The sequence below is a fragment of the Triturus cristatus genome, chromosome 7 (assembly GCF_964204655.1).
Source record: "Triturus cristatus chromosome 7, aTriCri1.1, whole genome shotgun sequence".
NCBI lineage: Eukaryota > Metazoa > Chordata > Amphibia > Caudata > Salamandridae > Triturus > Triturus cristatus.
In genome coordinates, this window is record NC_140590.1 from 486805614 (window position 1) to 486831575 (window position 25962).

The 25962-nt window shown below is 51.0% G+C and overlaps 1 protein-coding gene across 2 annotated transcripts in view; it reads left to right on the top strand.

Annotated features, from left to right (window-relative positions):
* The first annotated feature begins 3969 nt into the window (after positions 1-3969).
* PIK3R5 (phosphoinositide-3-kinase regulatory subunit 5) overlaps positions 3970-25962 on the top strand; it is a 287692-nt gene continuing 265699 nt past the window's right edge. For both annotated transcript variants that reach the window (XR_014966525.1, XM_085616833.1), the window contains exon 1: positions 3970-4292. The gene's annotated coding sequence lies outside the window, so the exon portion shown is untranslated. The remainder of the gene's footprint in view (positions 4293-25962) is intronic.

Below are 25962 nucleotides of genomic sequence, written 5' to 3' on the forward strand. Positions count from 1 at the left end.
GGGCTGTGTGTGTGCCCTGCCACACAAGTGAAGTGGGGGGGGGAGAGATGACAAGAGAACAGCAGGGTGTGAGAGTCAGGTAAGGGGACAGAGGGTGACAGAGGGCAGTAGGGAGAGACAGAAACAGACAGAGACAGATATAGATAGAGACTAACAGAGACAGGGACAGACAGAGACAGATAGGCAGAGACAGGGACAGACAGATAGAGGCAGAGACAGACAGAGAGGCAAAGAGACAGACGGAGAGGGAGACGGAGAGGGAGACGGAGAGCGACAGAGAGAGAGGGAGATGGAGAGAGAGAGGGAGACGGGGAGAGAGAGGGAGACGGGGAGTGGGAGGGAGACGGGGAGGGAGGGAGATGGGGAGTGGGAGGGAGACGGAGAGGGAAGGAGACGGGGAGAGGGAGACTGAGAGGGAGGGAGACTGAGAGGGAGGGAGACGGGGAGAGGGAGGGAGACGGGGAGGGAGGGAGAGAGGGGAAGAGGGGGAGAGGAGGAGGGAGGGAGGGAGACGGAGAGGGAGGGAGATGGAGAGGGAAAGAGAGAGAAGAGGAGAGAGGGAGAGAGAGAGGGAGGGAGAGAGAGAGGGAGGGAGACAGGGAGGGAGGGAGACAGAGGGGGGAGACAGAGAGGGGGAGACAGAGAGGAGAGACAGAGAGGGGGAGACAGAGGGAGACAGAGAGGGAGGGAGAGGGAGAGGGAGAGAGGGAGAGAGAGAGGGGGAGAGAGAGGGAGGGAGACAGGGAGGGAGACAGAGGGGGTGGGAGACAGAGGGGGGAGGGAGACAGAGGGGGAGGGAGACAGAGGGGGGAGACAGAGAGGGGGAGACAGAGGGAGACGGAGAGGGAGGGAGACGGAGAGGGAGGGAGAGAGACAGAGAGGGAGGAAGAGAGACAGAGAGGGAGGGAGAGAGACAGAGAGAGGGAGGGAGACGGAGGAGGGTGGGAGATGGAGGAGGGAGGGAGACGGAGGACGGAGGGAGAGGGAGGGAGACGGAGGACGAAGGGAGACGGAGGACGGAGGGAGACGGAGAGAGACGGAGAGGGAAGGAGAGGGAGAGAGGGAGGGAGAGGGAGAGAGGGGGAGGGAGACAGAGAGGGAGGGAGACAGAGAGAGAGGGAGACAGAGAGGGGGAGACAGAGAGAGACAGAGAGGGAGAGAGACGGATAGAAGGAGAGAGGGAGGGAGACGGAGGAGGGAGGGAGATGGAGGAGGGAGGGAGATGGAGGAGGGAGGGAGACGGTGGGAGAGGGAGGGAGACGGAGGGAGAGGGAGGGAGAGGACGGAGGGAGACGGAGGACGGAGGGAGACGGAGAGAGACGGAGAGGGAAGGAGAGGGAGAGAGGGAGGGAGAGGGAGAGAGGGGGAGGGAGACAGAGAAGGAGGGAGACAGAGAGAGAGGGAGACAGAGAGGGGGAGACGGAGAGAGACAGAGAGGGAGAGAGACGGATAGAAGGAGAGAGGGAGGGAGACGGAGGAGGGAGGGAGATGGAGGAGGGAGGGAGATGGAGGAGGGAGGGAGACGAAGGGAGACGGAGGGAGAGGGAGGGAGACGGAGGGAGAGGGAGGGAGACGGAGGGAGAGGGAGGGAGACAGAGGACGGAGGGAGATGGAGGAGGGAGGGAGATGGAGGAGGGAGGGAGGGAGATAGAGAGAGGGAGAGAGAGAGAGATATGTGTATGCCGGGTCTGGTGGCGCAGTGAACGAAGGCGTCCACTGCAGAGACCTGTGTTCCACCTCATGGTCACAGTTTTTTTTTTGTTGCTCTAGACCCGCCCCCTCCCCCAATGACCCCGCCCCCAAGGTGCGGCCCTCGGCCACAAACCACACTGTAAATTTGGCCCCCAAGAGAAAGTTTGTGAGTACCCCTGGTCTAGAAAGTACCACAGTGCTTATTGAAATAAAAATAAATATATATTTTTGACAAAATAAAATAGATGATTGGACATTAGGAAACTACATCATACTGACAACTTTATTTTGAAAGAAGGACAATTATTGAAAGCAAAATGATCACACAGACAACTCTGACGTTCAGAATAAACTTTGACCTAATAATTGGCCCAATCCGCATGCAAGCGCTTGAATCATTGGAGTTGGCTTTTATTACACGCTATAAGCCTTCAGCCATCCACAGCCTGCGGTTGTTCACAAGGCTCATACACACAACCCACCCTAAGGAGGTCACCCGCCACCCCACATTAGGCCTCCAAATCCACACAGCTGGACAGCTTCTTAATTGACAGCTAGCCCCGTTGCATATAGCCTTTGGGGTGCGTATCAGGGGGCTGCTTTGGCTGTGTGCAGTGCAGGGCCTTGCACCTGTGCTCAGCGGCTCACAGGCAGCCAACCCACAGCTGCACATGACCTTCAGCAATGTACAGCGTGGGGAAGTGCCCAACTCCCCACTGGCAGCCATTCACCCTTGTGGCTGACCCCCTGCTGCGCACAGCCAAAAGGCCATGTACAGCAGAAATTGGTTATCTGCTGTAGGTGAGATTGGTGAGTCATGAGGGGTTGGGTGCAGGTCCTGGCTGCTACCAGGCCCTGCCCAAAACCCTCATGGGTGGCCAATCCCCTTGCGGTCAGCCAACCCCCACTCAGCATGGCCTTTCGCCATGCACAACAGGAGGTCAGCAAGAAAGCCTGACCTGTGGCCAGGCCCTGCATCCAGCCCCTGTGGGTAGCCTACCCCTGATAGAGTCTGGAGCAGTCACAGAGGACACATTGTGTTCTGTTCTCTCGTCGTTTTCAAGAATAAACGTTATGTGGAAATTTTCCTTTGGTTCTCACCCTGCCAGATCACAACTAACATTCAATGATATAGAAGCAAAAACCATTATCTTCTATATCCTTCCTTTAGTTTTAGATAAAACCGCACCCACACCATGAGCACTTGCATCTACAATTGATATGCATGCTACATTGAAGCCAAATGGGGTCAGTATTTTTGCATTGGTAATTTCATTTTGAATCCTTTTGAAACCTTCCTCCTATGTCTTCCCCACATAAATTATTTCCCTTTTCTTACCAATTCTCTTCAAACCTCTGAGCCTGATTTAGAGTTTAGCATACTCTGTCGCAAATGTGGCAAATATCCCATATCCCTTATTATAATGAAAATAATGTATAATGCGCTTGCAATAAGGCACACGGGGTATTGCCACATTTGGGGTGGGGCCAGGCCCTCTGTCTTTTCTTCAAAACTGCTGACCAACTTTGAGTAGCAGTCAAGAAACTCCATGAATGCCAGGAGTTGGTCCTTTCCTTGGGGAGACAGAGCTGGCCTTGTAGCCTCTGAGAGGTTACCAGCATTATAAAGGGAGAATGGAAGAGTAGGATCAACTGTCACCTGACCTTTTAACCTTCACCAATAATATCCCACAGTTCTTTTCTTCTAAACAAATACATATCCATTCCCATGCTATTTACTGGTAATGCTTCACAATACCATACAACATTCCTTCACAGCCAGACCTATTGGCATTGATAGTGCTGGTTTCGAAATGTGCTTTTGTTTATTTCCACTCCTGCCTATGTGCGTAAAGAACACCGAGGACATGTCTGATGAACTTGTTCTTTATTTGTATGCAGATGTGGTTGGTCTCATGCGTATTGTCTTGAAGAGTCGGGACACGCCTTTATTTCGATGTTCACGAACACAACTCACGAGCTGGGGGGGGAAGAGGTTTTGTGGGAGGGGCTGAGGACTCCGCCCAAACCCACATGGTTCCTTATTCGGGCTCTTACAGTAAGCGCTTTCTACACCCTGTGAATGAGGTGGGGGGATGGGGTAGCCCGACAGTTCCTGTTTCGTCTGACATTAGTCTTTACGCAGCTACTCCACAGGTGGGGGGAAGGGGGGAGGGGAGTTAAGATTTCCTCCATCTACAATAATCCTGTCTCCACTCCTCCCTTCTAAGTGCCCCGGGCACTCCCCTTCTCCACCTTGTCGCGCTTTCTCGGTCCCTGGCAGACTGTCATCAGGCAGAAAGGATGTATGTATCCTGAGTACTCGGTACCAGAGGGGGGCTGAGCTGTAGACATGGCAGGTGTGAGAGGACAACAAGATGCCCCCTGCGGCAAGAGCCGGCCAGATAAATAACTCCCACCAGTAACGGGAGATATCCTGGCAGAACAAAACAAGTCAGAAGGAGGACCCGACGGGAAACTAGCTGCCCCCAGGGGCAGGTGCCAAACTCGCATCTAACTCCAGCAAACACATTCGGAGGAAGGTCAAAGTTTCCGCTCGCTATGGACGAAACCGGCCCGGCCATTCCGGAGAGCAACAGGTGAGTAGTGGCACTCTACCTGTCGCCTCTCGCCCCCATCTCCAGCACACACACCAGCCCCAGGTGCGCTGCTCAGAGCTTCGGGTGGGGTCACTGAAAGCTTCCCGAGAGTATCCCCCGGGGGAGCCTCAGAAAAAGGTCCGGGATGTGTGAGGAAAGCGCTTGTAATAGCTGGTAGGACCGCCATGGATGTATACCACTGAAAAGAGAATCTGCATAACCATGCAGTGCCATCGTTACTGCCTGCATCATATGCAGTACTACTTTTGTTATCACTGGGTACCCGCAGTACTTCTCTAATACAACCGTTAGTACCGCCTGCAGTGCTACTGGAGGGACTACAAGCAGTAACACACGCAGTGCACATGCAGGAACACATTCTGTTTTGTCAACACTATAACCAGTAGTGCTACCTTTAGTATGGCCTTCAGCGCTACTAGCAAACCCGCCCGCAGTACTGCCCTCAGGTGCACAGCCCGCAGTACTGCCCTCAGGTACACCACCCGCAGTACTGCCCTCAGGTACACCGCCCGCAGTACTGCCCTCAGGTACACCACCCGCAGTACTGCCCTCAGGTACACCGCCCGCAGTACTGCCCTCAGGCACACCGCCCGCAGTGTCATCTAGGCTGCAACATTAAGTTCAGGCGTCACCGTCACCTGACGCGCAACCACCGCTGGCAACTGCAGCATCGCTGGATGTACCACCTTCAGTACTGCTTGCAATCCTACCCTCAGTACCACCGTCAGTACTGCTTGCACTCCTACCCTCAGTACCACCTTCAGTACTGCTTGCAATCCTACCCTCAGTACCACCGTCAGTAACACCTGCAGTTCCTGTTTCAATAGCACTTCGAGTGGCACCTGGCCTTCCCCATCTGGTACCACCTGGAGTTCTACTATGTGCAGTTCCAGATGCACTGCAACTTGCAGTACTGTATTCAGTACCACCTGCAGTATCCCCAGCAGTGTTATCTATAGTACTCCTTACAGCACCTTCTGCCATTGGCCTGCAGTACAACTTGTAAAACCACCAGCAGTAAACCCCCGAGAACCACTGCCTGCCACTTGCATATGCCACCTGCAGTACAGTCTTTGATACTACACCTGCACAGGGCACCCTGCAGTACTCTTGTCTGACCCACATCCATTCATTTTTGGGGTTGTTGATTTGGGGGATGTTTGTTTCGTTGGTTTATGGCAATAGAGGCATTTAATGGTGCGATGGGGGAACTGTAGCGATTGATGCTATTGAACAACATACCATGGCTCAGTAGAACCGGAGACACATCATGAGCCGAGGGTATTGGGGTCGTTTCAAAGGATGATTATTGCATTCGGGATCGGTCACTGGTGCAGGCCACTGACGTTAGGGAAGGTTTCAGGAGATGATGCTGTTGGAGATACTCCGTTGGTGGACCTCTTTGGAACATATTTAATGAGCAGATGCAATTTACGGTACCATTTGGAGTCAGATGCCATTTCATGGGACTTTTCATTGTTAATGTTGGCATTTCGTGTAATTATGTTATGAGCAGTGATGCCTTATCCGAGGGTTGTTCCTGCTGCTGTGGAGCAGTTCATGAATTTCTAGATTTCATTTCAGTTCTACCTTTACTATGTTTTTGGCAAAGTTCTTCAAATATTTTTTACTTAACTTTGATAAGGAAACAATCATTGGAAATGTGGGCCAAGGCCAGCCTCTTCTCAAATTTTGTATGTAAAACACATTAATTTTTCAGAAATGTTAGGAAAATGATGATTAGCGAATGCACGATTTTACTTTGGTTTTCATATTCATTGCCCATGTACAAAATAAACTTTCGATTTCTTTCGCTGAATTCTATAGGGCTTTGGCTGATTGCCAGTCCAAAAGTGGGAATATTTTCAAGATGCCAGGCGGTTTGGCTCGTCTCCTGCCTGCCAAGGTTGGCCCGTCTCACTCTTTCCTGTGATCACTACCAGGCCCTGGCAACTTCCTGGCTTCTGTCTCTCCTCTGCCCCTGGATCGGTCATCTTAAGTCTGCCAAGGTCTGGATGGTTATTATTCGGGTCGGTGGCATAGGTGTGTGAGCTAGCACTAAACCTCATACTTAAAGTTGGAGAATTTAAAACTAGATTTCTTCTAGCACTCAAGATAGGGGTCAGGTGATGGTCAACAACTGACAGAGAGTTGTTTGACTAAAGGAGGGGTTCAATAATTTCATTTTTATTTACACTTTTTCCCCTTGTCTTTCGTGAAGCCAGTGGAGAATCGTGAGTTCTAATTGGGCAGTTATGGAAACTTTAAGTGGAGTCAATAAGCTTTGTGACTGGACTTCACACATACTTTTAGAACTGGGAATGAATACTTTTAGGAAATTTATTGACAGCATGTTAGAATTTATGGTAGGGGTGGGCGTAACTCATAATTCAGTGTAGTGTAATCACATAAAATTACCTAAAAATTCTGCAAGAATAAACATATTTATGCAAGAAGTGTAATTCTGCTTTAAGCGTTAATTCTTAGAGCATAAATCCCCACTTGCGTCTAAAATGAGTGTGAGAATTAATTTTGCACTTAGAAATAGTGCAAAATGCAACAGAACATGAACAACTCGTGCGAGCAGCTGCTAAATGTGCTCTTGGTGGTAGGATTTCCCCCCAACCTACTCCCGGCATTTGGTGCGGTTTTTTTGAACAAAAGGCACTGTTGTGTCCAAAATGGACCAGAGCATGCACTAAATGTACTTACGTCTGTGTTAGGATTTTCTTCCCCAAATTACTCTTAACATCATGAGCAGGAGTAATCGTGGTATTATTGACAATTGTGCATCATTATCAAAATTACTCAGATTACTCTAGCGTAATTGAAAATCCGCCGGGGTCTAATTTATTAATTTATGGACACTGCTGGAGTAATTCATTGGTGCAGATTGATAGCAGTGCATGTGGAATACATAAACAGCGTCAAAAGAATTCAAGGACACTGTGACAAAAATTGAAATTTAATTCGTGGAAATGTGGTGGGGATCTATGGGAGTGGCCAGGTCATTAACTAAAAATGTTAGGATGGTGGCTGGCCAATGAGGAGGAATGCGTGGAGAGAGTGTATGCAGTTCATGACAAAGGATGGACATATGAGAGCTGTAATTGGTTAGAATGAGGGAATCAGTGGTTGCTGTGGGCAGGGCATGCTTAGTGTTTGGAAAATCCCTGAAAGTGTAAATGGAGTAAACACAGATAATTAAGGGAGAGTGTGTGGACAGTTCATGGTCAATGAGGTAATATTCAATAACGGTCGAAGGGAATTCAGTGTAACAATGGTACGTGTGCATGGACAGTGTGGGGGAATTCATGGTGATTTTACAAGTGCGTAATGGGGAATATGGGAACAATGGATGGGGCTTGTCATGGAAGTGGTGGAAAGTGTGAGATGAATTTGTATATGCGATCAATGTGTAGCAAGGTTGCCATGGGTCCTAATACAAAGAAGTAAAATATCTCTATCTCCTAGTGTCATGGTTGAAGTGGGCTCCTCCCACCTTTGAGCCTGGGTGCCACTGCACCTACTGCTCTACTGATAGCTAAGCCCCTACTCATGGTGGAAATAGTACTTGTACAGTGGTTAAGGAATTAATGGATAATGTGAATGCAATTAATTGGAAATTTGGAGAGAGTACATGGGCACTGTGGGGAATTAAAGGTGTGAGTAAAATCCATGAAGACTTTGGCAGTAGTGAATGGGAACTGTGCGGGAAATTCGTGAAACTTGTGAATGGAATTCATGGATGTTGCCAGTGGTGTTGGAACAATTTTCAGAGTGGGAGTGCTGCCGTTAGTGTTACATTAATAAACTCATTAAGATTGTCCCAAAAAATCCAAGTGTCAAGCAAAGACCCAGGCCCTGATTCAGAGTTCATTAGAATCAAGGCTCTGTTTATCGCACTAATAAATAATGAAACCCGATGTTACAAACTCTATCTGGTGCAATAAATAGCACCCTCATGGCCAAAGGTCCCCCCTTAGCATGAATGCCCGCAAATAAATACACACCACACAAGTTTATACTTGGGAAAAACTGCTGCAGGTTTATTACATACAACGTTATGTAATCTGGTGGGTTAGCTTACGGGCGATCCAAGGGCAGGCAGCCTTCTTGCCACCTGCCCGCCTGATGAACCTAGTAGCACCGTGGCGAACCACTTTTTTACTGCACCTTCCGGTGATCCCCTTCCCGGATTACCTGACCCTTGGTCCCTTATACTCACGCCCCTTTCAGGGCGGAGCGTAGCTAGGCAAGCCCCTGGTTGCTCAGGCCCACAACCGCCCGAAGGACCAATGGGACGCCAACATAGATTCCATGAACCTCCCATGAGGCTCCTGGGGTTCGGCTCTGGCACCCCTATGTGCCACGCAGAGGTACCGCTCTGTACCCATTTGCTTCCAGATCGCCCTGTAACTCCGCCACAGCCCTGGAGGCCCCCCCACCAACCGCTCTTGTCTTTACCTGCAACCCTTTTGTGCTAGCGCCTCCAGCAAGTCTAACAAGAACAAGTCCATCTCTACTGGTGTGAGGTGTACCCCGTCTGCCTCAAAGTGTCCCTTTACCCTCTCCTAAATCATCTCGTGTCTAATGAATCCCAGGCCCCTCTGCTACGTAAACTTGCGCATGGAGCTGTTCACCCGTTTCCTGGACTGCTCCACCGCCTCGCAAGACTTCGCCCCCTGCCATACTCTCCGTGGCACAATCTCTGACCACCAGAGCTTGCACTGACCCAAGCACTTGCTAAGTTCCCCCAAGTCAGTTTTCATGGCATGCAGGAGCAAAGTCCTCCCAGAGATAGTAAGGTCATTGCCCCCCAGGTGGATCACCAAAAATTTGGGTGGGGCACCCAGCGCTGCTAGCGAGTGCTCCAGTCTGTTCATGAGGCTGCTCCATCTCATTCCTGGAAAACCCAACCACTCAAACTTTGTCTGCGAGAATCCACACATCCAGTTCCTGATCGATGCCCAACGGGCCAACCATGAGATGGCAGAGTGCCCACTCAACACTATTTTACACTAAACAGGCGCCTTCAATGGCGGATATAGCGTTTGTAACACTGGGACTCCCAGCAACCCACTTTTTTCACACGTTCAGGTTCCATGCCTGATGTAAATGCAGTGGTGGCTGCCCCAATCCTGAAAGAGTGGCTGGAATATTTTCTCTCTGCCTGGAGGAGGTCGGCCCTGGACAAGCAAGCCCCATTACCCGCTCCACCTGGTATTTGGTTAGAGGCACCAGGTCAGCATGTATCAATAAATAACCAGGTGCCACTGGGCGAAGCGATACGTACTCCCTGACCTTGGAAACCGGGCAGTATCTGGGGTCTCCCAACGGCATTAACTCCACCTCCACCCCCTTCCCTTTCTGGTCTGTTTTCAACCTCCTGAGGTGGATGCTCAACACACCCTCCAACCCAATATCCTACATGCCCAATGCGTCTCCTGACCTATCTGTTTTGGACCGGGCCACTAACTCACTAATGCGGAACGCTCCAAAAAACGCCAAGCAGAACGCGGCGGCAAAGAGGGAAGCCTCATAGGGCGAGAGGGTAACTCCTCCAAGGACGTCTAACATAGCCTGCAGGATGGGAAAGTTGATGGGGGACCTGCTGTCTGGAACCCTGGGCTAGTCTCTGGCCCACCCTTTCAGTGCCGCCCTAATGACAAAGGACTTAGCTGGTTCCTGGCCTCCCCTCAACTTCACATCATGGCTGACAGCTGCTAAATGATCACAAACCCATGAGTGGCTCTTCCCCTGTTTTTAAGCCCATACCACAAACGCCTGTACCTTGCCCTCCATGGGTTGCCCGGACAGTCCCAAGGCATCCGCCACTTTGTTGAAGGAGGTCATATGGGCTAGGTATCGTTTTCTCGTACCTGGGGCCAAGGACCGTTCCCCCAGTGCTCTCAACTGTTGTTCCACTCCAAGAGCCTCCAGAGGGTTGCCGAAAAGGGGGTCATCTCCGCTCTCGCCTGCGGCCAGGCCTCCCAGAAACAGAGACACTGAAAACGAGAGAGAGCGTCAGCTGCCACGTTCTTGACCCCCTCGATATGTCTAGCCCTACACTCCAAGTTGCAGCGCAGGCTCCCTCGGGCTAGTTCCCTGAGCAAGCAGAGCACTAGCAGGCACTTGGCTGTCTGCCCATTGATGGCCTGCACCACAGCCATGTTGTCCAACCAGAATAGGACCTTTCTGTCTGGCAGGATCTCTGGCCACAGGTGGAGTGCAATGACGATGGGGAACAGCTCCAGGACTGTGATCTTGGCAGTGATGCCGCGCTTGCACCAGGCGTTAGGCCATTCCTGTGCGCACCACTCCTCGCCAAGGATTGCCCCAAAGCCCTCCCTCCCTGATGCATCCGTGAAAAGGCTGAGCTCGGGACTGTCCGCCCAGGGAGCCCTCCAGATAACAGTCCCATTGAAGTGAGACAGGAACTCCCCCCACATGACCAGGTCCTTCTTCAGGCCTACTGCCAACTTAACCAGGTGGTGTTTCTTAGACACTTTCGCTGTGGCCCTGGCTAATCTTCTAGCGAACACTCTCCCCACCGGGATGACTCTGGCTGCAAAGTTGAGCTTGCCTAAGAGGCTTTGGATGACACCCAAAGGAACCTTGTCTTTCCCCAGCAGTGACTGGATGTCCTGTCGCAAAGCCTGCACCTTCTCAGCAGGGAGTCTAGACACGCCCATAATCGTGTCCAACTCGATGCCCAAAAAAGTGAGAACCTGCACGCGGCCTTCCATCTTACCAGGTGCTAACGGCACCCCAAGGTGTTGGGCCATGTCCTGAAAGCATTATAGCCCCCTGCTACACTCCTGCGTACTAACACCCTCGATGAACAGGAAATCGTCAAGGTAGTGGGTCACCCCTTCTGTGTTAAATCTCCCTGAGAGTGCCCACTGCAGGAATGAGCTGAAGGCCTCAAAGTAGGCACAAGACACAGCACACCCCATGGGCATGCACTTGTCGTAAAAGAATTCCCCTTGCCACTTGAACCCAAGGAGGTGCTGGCTCACTGGGTGGACTGGTAGTAGACGGAATGCTGACTCGATATCAGCCTTGGCTAACCACGCTCCCCTGCCCACCCTCCTGATCATGACCACTGCCATGTCGAGAGAACAGTATGAGACAGAGCAGGAGCCCTCCTCCAGCCAGTGGTTCACTGAATCCCCATCCGGGTACGACAGGTGTTGGATCAACCTGAATGCCCCTGGCTCCTTCTTAGGAACCACGCCCAAGGGAGAGACCACAAAGTTCGGGAGAGGAGGATGCTGAAAGGGGCCCGCCACCCTCCCCAGGGCTGCTTCCTTCTTGATCTTAGCCCCTACGACTTCGGGATGCTCCCTGGAGGACCTAAGGTTCTCAGAATCCCTGCATACCAGGGGCCCCTGATAAGGAATTCTGAAGCCTTCCAAAAACCCGTGGGCCAATAACCTTCTATCCTTGGCAATAAAGGTAGCAAGTTGGAAATGACAATGGGGGACGGACCTTTGTCCTGGCGCTCCCTGGTAGGGGCACCCGAGGTAGGCCGTGCAGGGATATCCAGGGAGGAGGTGGGGGGAGGACCTGGCCAAGGAAGGCTGGGCCGGAGGCCTACTTGTCGTGTCGGGCAGGGCCCGAGGCGGGCTCGCGCTTGTCGCAAGAGGTGGCTGGGTGTGTGGAGCCGCACTTGCTGCAGGTGTGGGAGAATCTACAGGCCTTGCCCCAGGAGCATGATCCCACGTTATACAGCCTGCACGTCCCACTGAAGACTCTTCTGGGTCCCTGCTTCTGCCCCCCATCACAGCCTCCCCAAAAGGGCTGCCTAAACTGACCCTTCCTGTCCTGCCTCTGGCCCTTGCTCGTTTCCCCCTTCTTCACGTTAGTGCTTGACTTCTCACCGGCCTCAACCCTGCCCTTGCCCATGTGCTGGACCCAAAGACGCACCTCCAACTGGTCCCACCTTAGTTCCGGGCATATGGCTATCTTTTTTCTAAACTCACAGTCGTACTTGTACCAGCCCATTCCGCCGTTAGTCTTCGCCTCATCAGTGATAATGCCGGCATATTGAAACAAACCAGGCCCTTGTTCAGGGTATCGCTCCATCACTACCGCTGCCAGGATTGCGAAGGCCTGCCCCCATCTCTTAATTGTTTTCTCCGGCCATGCCTGGACGCGAACCTTCTTGTCCTTTTCCTTGCCATCCATTCTCTTGGCGTCCACCCCCTTGGCCCCATGCATCAGCAGAGTAAAAATATCGATGAACTCCCTCCTCCAAATTCTTTCTTTAGCTGCAAGTGGCACCTCCCACGCTAAGGAGCACCGGCCTGACATCAGGGGGGCCAATGTGACTAGTGGCACGGGCATAGGAAGCGCGGGGGGCATCGCAGCGGGGGGGTGGGAGTACCTGCTGCTGAGGACGCGGGTGGCGGGGTCGCGGTGGAGGCACTTACCATGGGGGGAGCATATTGCTGTGGGCGGAGGGGCAGGCCCTGCCCATTGGTGGCTGCCTAAATCGGGTGTGGTTCCCCGTACAGCTATGGCCCCTGTTGGTGTGCTGTGTGTACTCAACTGCCCCGGGCTCTGGCTCAGGCCCTGTAACACCCTGCTGCAGGCTGCAATATGGGCAACCCTGTGCCGGCGCGGGAGGTGCTGTGCTAGCTACCCCCACGCCACTGTTCGTGTTGGTGACCCCGCTGGGGTTGCTAGCAGCCAGGAGGCCAGCTCTGACCTCCGCCATGAAGTTGGATAACGTGTCAGTGAGCATACCCAGATCGTCACGTGTGGCAAAGCTCGGCGATGGCATTGCGTTGACCAGGGGTACCACTGGTCCGACTGCGGGGGGCGGTGGGGCATCAGCCACCGGCATGGCCACAGTCCGCGCATTGCCCATGGTCCGGCTCTTAGCTTGCAGCGGGTCTGCTGGGAAGTCCTTAACTGTCGGCCTGCGAACCCTCTTAGAACTGGTGGGGCCGGTCTCCTCGGCAGGCTCCTGCCGCGTGCGTGGGACAGACATGGCGATACCGGAGTCGTCCGGACTGTGCGCCATCAATAGCTCAGTGGCCCAAGCCACTCCTTTAGCCCTGACCATCTCCATAACTGCTGTCATTTGCGCATCTTGGGAGGTTCCTGGCTGGGAATCCTCCACCTGGGACATCTGAGAGAAAAGCGGGGGGGATCCCTGGCTATTCATACTGGTCAGTTCCGAAACAGCTCACCTGGAAAAGAAATAGAACTGTAAGCCAATGACCTAGCTGGTGGTGTCGATTCGACATTCCTGTCCTGGCCCTCGAGCGCTCGGTCCCCAGCCCCCGACCCCGTACTTACTTCCACTGGTAGTTGCTGCGCTCTTATCCTGACGACACTGGTGTTGTTGGGGGGGGGTGGGCAGGATCTTGATGAACCCTGCGTGTGGAGGATGAATACAATTATTATCCTTTCGACACCCACCAACTACCGGGCGCTCCCTGCCAGCCTGTCCTGTCACCCTCCCCCCATCAATGGTGGGACTCTTGCATCCCACCCCACCTTGCGCCCTCGGACGTGCTCACCCGCGTGCGTTACCTCAGAATACGCCTCTTGCGAATGGGCCGGTGCTGCACCCTACACATCGATGAGCATCCGAGAGCGCGAGCAGTGGCTGAAAAACAAAACAGCGCGGCGTGAGACAGAAGGTTAAACCTATTCCACATTGCGACGTGCGTCCTCCAAGTATGAATGATTTGATGACAACTGGCCAGGTGTTGTCATGTAACCCTATCCACCTTCTCCCCGAACCAGTGTCACCACACCACCTAAAATGTCATCTCTAATGCCTGGAGGCGCCAGTAAGACCCAAGATCTGATCGGACCAAACACTAGACCTGTTTCGGGGACACACGGGGCGTGCGCCGCACTTAGTGGCATCTAAAACGCCCTTCGCGACACCTTGCCCATCGCGGCTCTTACCCTTTACCTACTTGTGCGTTTCCTAGCGAATCCTTAGGAAGGGAAGGGGGGAATTGCCATCTGTCCCTTGCCTGCATAGACAAACAAATCAACATTAATACATCAGCACCCCATCTGTGCTGTCGCATTCAAGGCATTAAGGCAACATCATCTGCAAGGGCCCCTGTAATTCCCACGTACACAAGCTCTCAGCATGTCATGCATAATCACACGCGTTGGTGTATGTACTTAATTGATGCCTTCGCCATGCCTATTGCAGGTAGATAGGAGAAATGGGCTGAAACCCCCGGGGGAACTACTTAGTTGGCAGGATCGCCCTTTTCTTACAATACATTACTCGGCCTTACCTTATATGTGCAGTTAGAGTCAACGCCACCTCTCTGTCACCAAACCATTGTTACCTTACAATGTACGGAGACCCTGCCCTATCGTCGCGCTCCCACTGGGGGAGCGACCCCACTCCTAGTCCCAGGCCTTAGCGAGGACAGAGTCATGGATGAAGCACCGCCTCTCCCGAAGCACCCGCGGGCTCCCGCTGGGACCCAGCGCACTGCGGCATGTGGTGCTCCCCGGACAGTAAACTCTCGACAGAACCCTGCACCCAGAGTGACCAAATGCCCCCACCGGTGGATGTAACCGAGGCCCACCCACCCGGCCGGCCACACATGCAACAGCCGCGGGACTCCCCACCCCCCATCTGGGCCGACCTCACCCCTGGCCCCAGGCCATAGCGGAGAACATGTGCCCTGCACCCCCCGCCCCTCCCTGAACCACGCTCGCTGGATCTCGCCAGGGCGCGGCCGTTGGTGCCCTCAGGAAGAAGGCATCCGGCCAACAACCCAATCAAGGCGAAAACAAATCCAACCTTAGTCAAGTAAGTTACCGTTGCTTACTCCAATACTTGTATAATCAGAAACCCCGGGGATTGTTGCTCAAGATCCGAACCCTGAACCGGTGAGCATCAGAGGGGGGAATCCTCAAGGCTACGCCAGGGTCTGGTGGATCAGAGCGAAAACAAATCCACCTTGGTCGAGGAAGTTACCGTTGCTTACACCAATGATTGTGTAAATGGAAACACCAGGAATTGTACATGTAACCTGGAGAGTAAGAGACTCAGCCCTTACCCATTATGCCACAGTGACTCACCTGCCCCCCCGATGATGCGGGACTATGCTACCTCTCTTCCGGGCCCACCGCCTGCCCGCCGCCCAGGGCCGTAAGGCCAATGAAGCCCAGCGGGTGCGGGATGCGTGACATGGAAGCGACTGCCGCTGTCTTCCGGGCCTCTGCGGAAAACAGCCACCCAGGCTGTACCGTGGCAACACATGCGCCACTTGACGTCCACGCACGCCAACAGGGACACACTTCCCGTACCCCTAGTTTGTTATGCCCGAGTTGCAACCGTCCCTGCACATGGACACCTACCCTCCGCGAAGCTAACGCCTTAAACGAACGCCCTGCATGAAAGCCCGGGTCTCCGGATTTGGGGGGGGGGCAGGGTGTGGGGTGGGGGTAGACCACAAATCTCCTGCCTAACCGGGCACTGCCAGCACGAAGCATACGATCTCAGTGCAAGCACTTCATGAACCGCGCCTCTTACATCTATATCTACTCTCGGTCTGCACCCCAAGGAGGATTCCGAGCTTATGGGGAGATGGAACTAAAAACCAAGTGCGGGTTTAAGCAGCATGGCCTTGTGTCGTACGGCCACTTAGGTCCAGGGAGTGCAGTCGCCGCTTGCCCCGCAACAATGTTGCCCGGCTGGGCACGGCTCCTCCCAGCACCCCAAGGCCCCTGCGGCCCTCCACCCCACCCCAGGGCAGTGGGCAGGCAGCAGACCCCAGGGGAGGCCGCACCGCCACGCTTCCTTTCCGGCCACCTAACCCGTGACTCTCCCACTCACGGGCACGCCCGGGGTAGAACTGGCCACATAGGGTCCCCCGCGGGCCGTAGCCGACGTGCTTGAGCCCATAGGGGGAGGCGGTAGCCGGTGGCACTGACCCCGCAACCCACACCGAGGCACGGCCCAAGGGCACCACGGCAGCAGAGGCCCGCCGCACGGGCAGACGGTGTCCCAAGCGGAGACCCCCGCACCCACTTCCGGAGCCGCCCCAACAACTCCCCACCCCCTAGCCAGGCGGCCCACAGCCTTGGCTGGGCCGTCCCGCCCTGGATCCAACCCCGCATGGGAAGATCGGGCTGGGGGGGGCCATAGAATGCACTCACCGTGCAACTTTTGTCAAGCGGCACGACCAGCAGCGAAGACCAGACAGCGTGTCCAGTATCGTGGTGTCCGCGGCGCATCTGGTGCACAAGAGGCAGAAAACACGGTGGGGGGGACTTATGTACCCCTCACCCTGCCCAGCGCACCGGACATGACGTGGCACGCCCGCGACCCTGGTGGGGACTCCTCCCCAAGCCAACCTCCCCCGGGGAAAGGGGGGGAAAGGTGGGGGGGAAGCCCGAGGCCACTATAGGGCCGCCCTCCTGAGTGCCCCCCTGTGGTGGCCTCGGGCAGCCGCATAGCACCTAATCTGAGTTTTTGAAAAACAACATGCAGATTTTGATGCTTAATGCACCATACACCAGATGGTATGCTAAATACCGTTCACTTTTCCCCGTTAAATTTCAACAGGCTTCGCCTGATGAAATTTAATGAAGTGTGAGATATTCAACACACCCAATTATTAATGGGTGCATTGAATATTACCAGGAATAACATAGTTTGCTCAGGGTCAGTAAATACCAATCCTCTCATAGTCAGGCCCCAAGTGTAGAAAATGAGCCAGACATATTCAGCGAGAGTGGTACAGGTGTAGTATCTAGTTGGTAGTTTCTTTTGGAGCACACTGCTACGTATATAATATTAAAGCATGGTGTGGTAGCACACTGTCATTTACAGACAGCACATTCTCCATTGAAATGGCCACTCCATTTGTACAGACATATTTTGCTGATAAAACTCACAAATAATAATGTGTGGACATTTGGATTCCGCGAATATCTGTAATTTGTGCAACACTAAAAAAAGTGTCTTGATTTCTTTTGATTCTAATAAAATGTAGGGCCTGATTTAGATTTTGAAGGACGGGTTCCTCCGTCACAGCGGTGACGGATATCTCATCCGCTGAAATATCAATACCATAATATTCTATGGGATTTATATTTCAGCAGACGGGATATCCGTCACCATTGTGACGGAGGAACCCGTCTACCAAAATCTAAATCAGGCCCAAAGTTTCCGTCACACTTCGGAATTACAAAAAAGCGCTTCTTTTGTGCTTTTATGACTGTTGATATATTTTGAAATTTGTACAGTTCATTTAGAGGTATTTAAAAATTGTTCTGTGTACACCCTACAACCTTTCCTTGCACACCAGCAAGATTATCACATAGTTCACTTTTCAAGCTAGTGTCATTTTGCAATCAGACAAAGAACAACAAACATCAGTCTGCATGCTAAAAGGATAAACAGCAATTTGCTAGAGGACATAGCCTGACATTTAACCTCTGTCTTTTTATTTATTTATTTATTAATTTTTAAAGAGTTTTATATAGCGCGAATGTGATCCTTGGGTATCAGAGTGCTTCACAATTACATGAGATAGGTTAAAGATACAACTTGTATAGCAGAACGTTTTACAATGATATGAGGTAGGTTAGGTATGCAGCTATACAGTATTAGCATAAATATATACAGTGACAAGATTTAGGTTACCGTATGATGTCAGCAATCACATATATATATATGTATTTCCTATATATGTTTATCTTCAATGCTCCAAATAAAGTTATTGGAACTGCTTATTGTACAAGGTGTACTGGGACTTCCAATACAAATGGTTCCGAGTGTCTTTTTCCGTGCATTCTACATCCACGAGTCTCGAGTAGTATAGTACCATGAAAGGTTATCCCCAGTATAACTGGTGACTTTATCTTTACTTACTTCGAAGGTCTGTTTTGAGAACATCTATATTACGGTGCTAGTGAGGAACTGTCTTGCCTACGGAAGGAACTTACTCATTAGGAAGATCTTCGCTTCCCTCTTGAATGTTGCCGTGTTTGGAATTTTCCTAATGTTTGGAGGGAGTGAGTTCCAGATTCTGGGGGCTGCTCCGGAGAAAGCTCTATAATACGTTTTCTTCTTCCGGAAGATGGGTGGTCTCAGTAACAGCTCCATGGCACTCCTGGCAGGTCTGTTTCCCCCTGATAGCTCAATTTTCTGGGCCAAATATCTTGGTGTTTTGTAGTGGAGCGCTTTGTTGTAATACATGCCATTTTAAGTTGAATTCTGGCTTCGTAAGGTAACCAGTTTAATGCTTTCAGGTGTGGGGAGATGTGGTCGAATTTCCTCGATCCGGTGATGAGTTTTGCGGCCGCATTGAGACATGCTTTTAGTGGTGCTGTGGAAATTTTTGATAGACCAGCTAGGGTTGTACATCCATATTCAATCCTTGAAATAACTAAGGATTGGACTGCCAATTTGAGGTCTGCTGTAGAAATGAATCATTTCACTTTTCTAATGTAGTTCAAGTGAAATCGGGCACTTTTTGCCATTGATTTGATGTGGGCTTTCATGTCTAAGTTCCTATCCAGTTTGATTCCTAGCGATTTCGCTGATTCGACTAGAGTAGGGGTGCAGTTTAGTGCTGTGATCACTTTCGTCCATTCTTTCACTTCTGTGTGGTTCTTTGGTGGTGAGATTGATAGGAATTCAGTTTTTTGTGCATTTAGCTTCAGATGATTGCTAGTTAACCAGTGTAATGATACTTTTAAAGCCTCATTCATTAACTTGATGTCTTCCAGAGACGCGATCTTGATGTATATCTGCGTGTCGTCCGCGTACATGTGGTAGGATATGCTTGCATCTCTGAGAATTTCTGTAAGGGGTTCGACATACAGCTTGAAGAGTGATGGAGATAGTGTGGATCCTTGAGGGACTCCATTTGAATTTAGGCATGTTAGGGATAGCGTCTAGTTGACCAGGAATCTTTGCGTTCTGTTCTGAAGGAAGGATTCAAACCATTTCAGCACATTTCCAGACAATCCCATCCTGTCATGTAGCCTGGCTAGTAATTTTTCATGATTTACCGTGTCAAAAGCTGACGACAGGTCAAGAAGGATTAGTAGACTTTGAATGCACAGCAAATGTGAGAAGATAAAATCAATATTTAAAGACATCTTCATTGCTCATTCACCTTCAGAATTCCAGCATGGTTGTTTGGGGGGGATTCTGCAGCACCCCGCACCCTTATTCACAGCACCTATGGATGCTGCATGTGCAGGTCATGGATTCAGGACGAAAATCAATAACTTCACAAGATGTCTTCGAGCACTTAGGAGAAATTAATTGACAATGCGGGGCAACAGATAGTTCATGGAGCCTAGAGGAAGGGTGGAGTCACTGTGAAAGTGCTGTGGGAGTTCTAGGAATGCTTATTGACAACATAAGCCATGCATGAACCTGGTGGATGGATAACAAACACCGGGGCAATTCACTGGCATTAGGGAAGAAGTTTGTTCCATTGAATTGAAAAGTTGGCCATATGGAATTGACTCTGTTGATTGATGAGGCTCGGTTTGCGATCTAAGGGTGTGCTTGGTTGGCAGCGTGCGGGAGGCTGTGTTGGTTTGCATGCATGTTGGCTTTAAACAAATAAGCTCAGTTGATTTTTAAACATGGCTGACTGTACAGGGAGTGTAGGTGGCATAAGCTTCACAGAGAGGAAAAGTTGGATTTGGCTTAATATAGCAGGCCTTAGATCATTCTGAAGGCTGGCTGGCTGGATGTGAACAAAGTGTGAGCTGGTTTTGAAGTGTGTGTAGCTCGGAGTTGGTTGGGTGTATAAACTGTCCTATTGAAGCCACGTTTTATTACACTGTGTACAAAAAAGACTCCTAGTGGGCTGAAGTCTTACTGAATCTGTTTACAGGAGCTCATTTGGTTGAAGCTCTCTGTTGTACCCGTGCAGAAAAGTCCCATTGTAGTCAGTGCCATAAGGCTCTTCGCAGAGACTTGTTTGGTGCTGATGCTCGGTTGGCAGTCTGCGGAAAAGCTTACATTTGTCTGGAGATCGGGTTAATCTATACACAGAAGCTCAGTTGGTTTACGGTCTATGTTGCCTCTGTGCAGAAAAGAGGCTTGTCTGGTTCTAAAGCTTGGTTGGCTGTCTGCTGAGAAGCTCAGGCTGGTCTGTTGCTTTTATGGCTCTGTACAGAAGGACTCAGTTGTTTCTAAAGCTCGGTTGACCGTACACAGCAGGTCAGCTGGCTTTGAAGAGCGTTTAGTGAGTTACAAACCACTATTGGCTGTAAGGCTAGTCTCCATTGAGGCCAAAGCTCGACTGGTTCAGTGCAGACAGGCTTGTTGTGTTGAAGCTGAGCTGGTGAGCTGTGAAGCTCAGCTGGCTGTAACAATAAGGTCTATTGAGACAAGAGCTCGGCTGGCCCTATACAGAAAGACCTCTTGTTTTTGGAGCTCAGTTGGTGAATTCTGAAGCTTAGCTGGCTGTAAAGATGAGCTGCATTGAGGTCAAAGCACGCTTTATGCTGAAAGGTTCTGCTGTTATTTTGAACCTCTGCAGAGTTTGCACAGAAAGGTTCGCTTTGGGTAATGCTCAGTTGGTTGTGTACGTTGTGAAACTCAGTACTGTCTGTGTGTACAACAGGCTGCGAAGATGCTTAGAAGCCTCTCTAGAAAGGCTCGCTGCGTTTTGCAGGTCGGTTGAAGGTAAAGAGTCGGCCTGCAGCATGCCTAGGAGCACGCTGTCTCCGTGCGTGCGACATTGTGACTAGACCATGTAGTCAGCAGGGTGACTGTTAACTCACCCCTGGGCCTGACTGACTCACCGTGATTTCTTACCCCTGGTGGGGGGAGAGGTGGCATCGCCAGGGCCCCCAGGGCAGGGAAGCATTGCCCCCGAGCATTTTTCAAGACGACCACGCGGGAGTTTCCTGATGCGATTTTACCTTTCTGAGCCAAGTACAAGAAATGATTCATTCCGATGCAGATCACACCTGTGTGCAACCCCCCACCTCTTCATTCACTCCTCTCCCTTCCCCCTGGTGCTTTCCTAGGCCCAGTAGGGACTGGTGACCACCCAAGTCGTCAGTAGCGAGGAAAGGCCGGCCGGCGTCTGACCCCACTACCCCCACGCACACTAATGCTTGTGGCGCTTTGCTTGAGAAGGTTTTTTTAGGTGGCTTCCCTAGAGATGTGGGGATTTTACAGAGCGGTGTGGGAGGGGCGTGTGTTGTCTCCTCTAAGTGATTCCATGTCTGCGCTAGCGTAAAGCTCGCTGTCCACACTCTGCCAGGGGCACTCACTACCCATAACACCCACGCACCCAGCCAGGCAGCACACACACACACACACGCGGCATTCACAGCACACCCACGTCCTCCAACTGGATGACACAGTCGTGGTCTCCTCTGGCAGATGGTGAGAAGTGACTGACATTTCGTTGCTCGGAGCCTGACGCACGACCGACTCTTTTTCACTGCTGGCGGCTTCTCAGACACACTGGCCTGATGCATACATGCTGTAGTACTCACACCTTCTAAAATCTGTGTGCTATCAAATGCCAGTGTGTCCCCCAGTCAGCACTGGCCTTTTGTTGTCATAACCTGTCTACCTTTTTATATCTTTACCATCTGCCGCCTCCCACTTATCAGTGTTATTGGACCCTAAGACATGCTGGGTGGGTGAGCGCCATGACACCAGTCCAGAAGGTCTACTGCGACTGGTGTATAGATAGATTGGGGTCAGGGCCGGGCTGGGAACCCAAAACAGCCCTGGAAATATTCTCAGACCAGCTCCTGGAGTAAACCTGTCTGGCTCCGGAGGCTGGAAACACTTGCTTGCTGCTTTTGTTACTGGGGGTCGATATTGCAGCACTCCTGCGATACCACTCCTCAGTTACCAAACCTGCTCTCACCCCTGCAAAACCAGTCCCCACCCTTTCAGCCTCTAGGGGAAATGCCCAGTGGCATAGCTAAGGGGGCAGCACTTTTTTGGGGGGCGACGGCGGCGCAAGCTACGTTTCCCTTTTTTTAAAACTTGTATTCTTCATCGTCGTCATCTGTTGCTACCCCCACTCATTGTCTGTAACCAGCACCCCCTGCTTATCGTCTGTCAACAGCACCCCCCCACCTCCGCTCTTACCTGCACTGGGCAGCAAACTCAGGGATTGCCCTGGAAAGCTCTCGCTATACCACTGGAAATGTCCGATGTCTGGTACGGCCAGTCCATCCCCGGTTGGGGTCCACACCCAGGCTGAAAGCCACAATAACTTGTTGGTGACACTGTCAGCAAAGAGGCCATGAACAGAAGGGCCATAGTCATGCCTAAAGTTCTCAAACAGGTTATTACCGTTGAGTCTATTCATATACTAAGTTGATGAGATATCTCAGGGGGTTCCTGCACTAGTGGCTGAAATGGCTGCTGAAATTAGTATGGGTTCAACTTATCTAGGGCTGAACTGGAAACCAAAATTAGCCCTCAATCAATCAATCAGTTGCTCTGTAGAGCGCTACTTGTTACCCGTGAGGGTATCCAGGTGCTGGCAGGGTCCAGTTGATTAGACGAATACTCAGGTCTTCAAGGACTTTCAGAACTCTAGAAGAGATAGGGAGGTCCGTAGATAAAAGGGTAGCTCGTTCCATGTCTTCATTGCTAGGTAGGAGAAGGAGCGATCTCCACATCTGCTGCATCAGATGCAGCGGGTGAGGGTTACCGAAAGGGATGCGCAGCGGAGGTGTCTGGTGGGCTGATGGAAGTTCAGGCAGGGGTTCAAGCGGGCAGATCTGCAGTTGTGTAGGAGCTTGAACCGGCATATTTTCTGTATAGGGAGCCAGCGGAGTCCCCTGAAGTAGGGGGTGATGTAGATTTGTCTAGGGAGAGCCAGACATGTCTGGCTGTGGCGTTCTGTATGGTCTGTTGTCGGAGGAGGAGGTGAGCTGCGATTCCTACATAGAAAGCGCTGCTGTAGTCTAGTCGGCTGGAGATGAGGGCCTGGTTGATGGTGCATCTTGAGCTTTGTGGTAGTCATTTGAATATCCTACAAAGTATGCGGAGGATGAAGAAGCATGGGGAGGAGACGGAGTCGACCTGAATTGTCATACTTCACTTGTTGTCCAGAATGATGCCTAGGTTCCTAGAGTGGCCAGTGGGGGCAGGAGTTGGTCCGAGTTCTAATGGCCACCAGGATGCGTCCCATGGGGAGCCTTTGGTTAAAAAAAAAATCATTTCCTCTATCTTGTCTATGTTGAGCTTCAGGCAGTTGTCCTTCATTCAGTTGGTGACGTCTGTCATGCAGTTGTGGAAGTTGGTCTTGGTGGTGGTGTCTTCTGAGAGGGAGGGGATGAGTTGTGTGTCATCAGCATAGGATATGACGTTGAGTCTGTGGGTTTTGGTGATGCTAGCCACAGGTGTCATGTAAGTGATGAGGAGGGTGGGGCAGAGCGAGGATCCTTAGGGTACTCTATTGGTGATTTCCTTGGGTTCGAAGATCAAGGGGGAGGGCGGACTTTTTGCGTTCTTCCTGTGAGGAAAGAGGCGATCCATCTGAGAGCAGCTCCTTGGATGCCTATGTTGCCCAGCCTTGTGCAGAGCATGTGTTGTGGTAGAACATATCAAAGGCAGATGAGAGGTCTCAGAAGATTAGAGCCTCAATCTCTCCTTGGTTGAGTAGGCCTCAGATGCCATTGGATGTTGTCAGCTCCGGCAGAAATGTTCAAACCAGCACCACTCCAACGAATGCCACATCTACAATGGGTTTGCATAACAACAGTCCACCCAGCCCTGAAAGTAGCCCCTTTAAATGCAGCCTACCAGGAAAGCAGAATAGCCAGCCTGACTCTGCTTTCATCCTACTGAGATCAGAGAAATGAGCTCTATTGCGTTTTGTGGAAACCACATGATTTAAGCATCAACAATTGAGCCTGTGGTGTATGCTTTATACTGCAATGTACTGTATTGTAATCCAATTTATAGAGTGCTTACTACCCCTGATGAGGCATTGAAGCACTCTGTACATAAATAGTTACTACATATTACTAGTAAATTTGGCTCTGAAGTCATCAATTAATCACAAGACAATGGGCAGGTCCTTCTGGGCGTATGGCGTGCCAACTTTTTGAAAAAGGGATTTTGCAGAATAAAACGCAGTGGGATTTGTAAACAAGGGGGCATGTTTCAGAGGGATTTACGTCATGCTTGAACAACACAATGTGGTAGATGCACAAAGCAAACCTAAGTCATATTTATGAAGCCATGCAAGGCCACTCTGGTGGCTTTTTTTTTTTTTGCAGAGTTTTATTTAGCGCGAACTTGACCCGAATCCAATCTGGTATCAGAGCGCTTTACATAGCACCAGTTACGTTACATGAGGACACACATTCATTTTTTGTTAGGCACGGGGAGATTTAGTGATTTGCCCAGAATCACAGGATGTTCAGCGTCATTACCGAGACTCGAACCCAGTTCCCCAGCACAAGTAGCTGCGTTCCATTACTCTGTCCAAGGGAGGAAATCCACAGGGCCGGCTCTTGGGCGGTGTGATCGCTGCGACTGCACCGGGCGTTGACTTGGCTTGGGGGCGTCATTTTAGAAAATGTATATTATCAATTTAAAAGCACCTGCTGCCGCGTTACTGGCCTCCAGCAATTTTCAGACATCAAATAAAATGTAAGATAACTTTAGTGATTAATCGTCTTCCTGGAAAGAGACTGTAGGTTTATCTAGTGGACGTTTTGACTCATCCTAAGGTAGTGCAGAGGGTTAAAATGCCTGCCTCTAAGAACGTGCACCATGCAAATAAAGAAGTGCATATAATGTAAATAGGTCAGTGGGTTGCTGCTTCTGTAGGAGAGCTCCTTTTGTTACTTGTCATTTATATGTCAAAATCCTAATATAAAACATTGAGCTATTAACTGTCATCCTTGAGCTGCGTGCAAACTGTAAGGTATAAGTTAGAGCTATATGTTTTTTTGCCCAGTCTTTCATCATCCTAATCTTGTGAAAAGGGTTTGTTTGGGTAGAAAACAATTCTTATGATGAAAGAGAACCCCTAACAATGAAGTCACGTTTTAAAGAATAAGGACTCTTAAACTATATTGCCTACCAGTATCGATGACATGTCACTCCTACACTACACCTTGTAGTCCTGTCTGATTTCCTATATATTGATTTACGCACATATGATTGTCTCTGTGCAATGTGTGTGTGATGTAAAGTGCTCTGACACCTTACACTGGTATGAGTGGTGCTATAAAACTAAATGAATCTGAGTGACAGTGGTTATCGAGACTTGAGAGGCACTGTTAAAGGGTGCTAGTGAGGGAATCCAATGGCAGAGGTGGTCATTGGTGGGCACCAACAGACATTTTCGCACAGGGCGCCACCAGTGCTAAAACCGGCCCTGGTAATCCATGGGCATTATGGTGGGTATTCCCACGCAAATCCCATGGTTTTTGACGCATTCACAGATTTAGTAAACCTGGTAATGCACCAAAAAGATAAGCCTCCCCAGGTGAGGCGTAACAAGGAGAAATATCTTTATTTCTCCTAAGTTTTTTCCTCTTTCTATGTGTGATGCATTCTGCAGCACATATAGAAAGAGGACAACACATCTGTCTATTGTTTTGTGCAGGAAGGTGACCCTTCCGGCACAAAAACACTCCTGCCTACAACACAGGCACCGTTGGACCATGATGC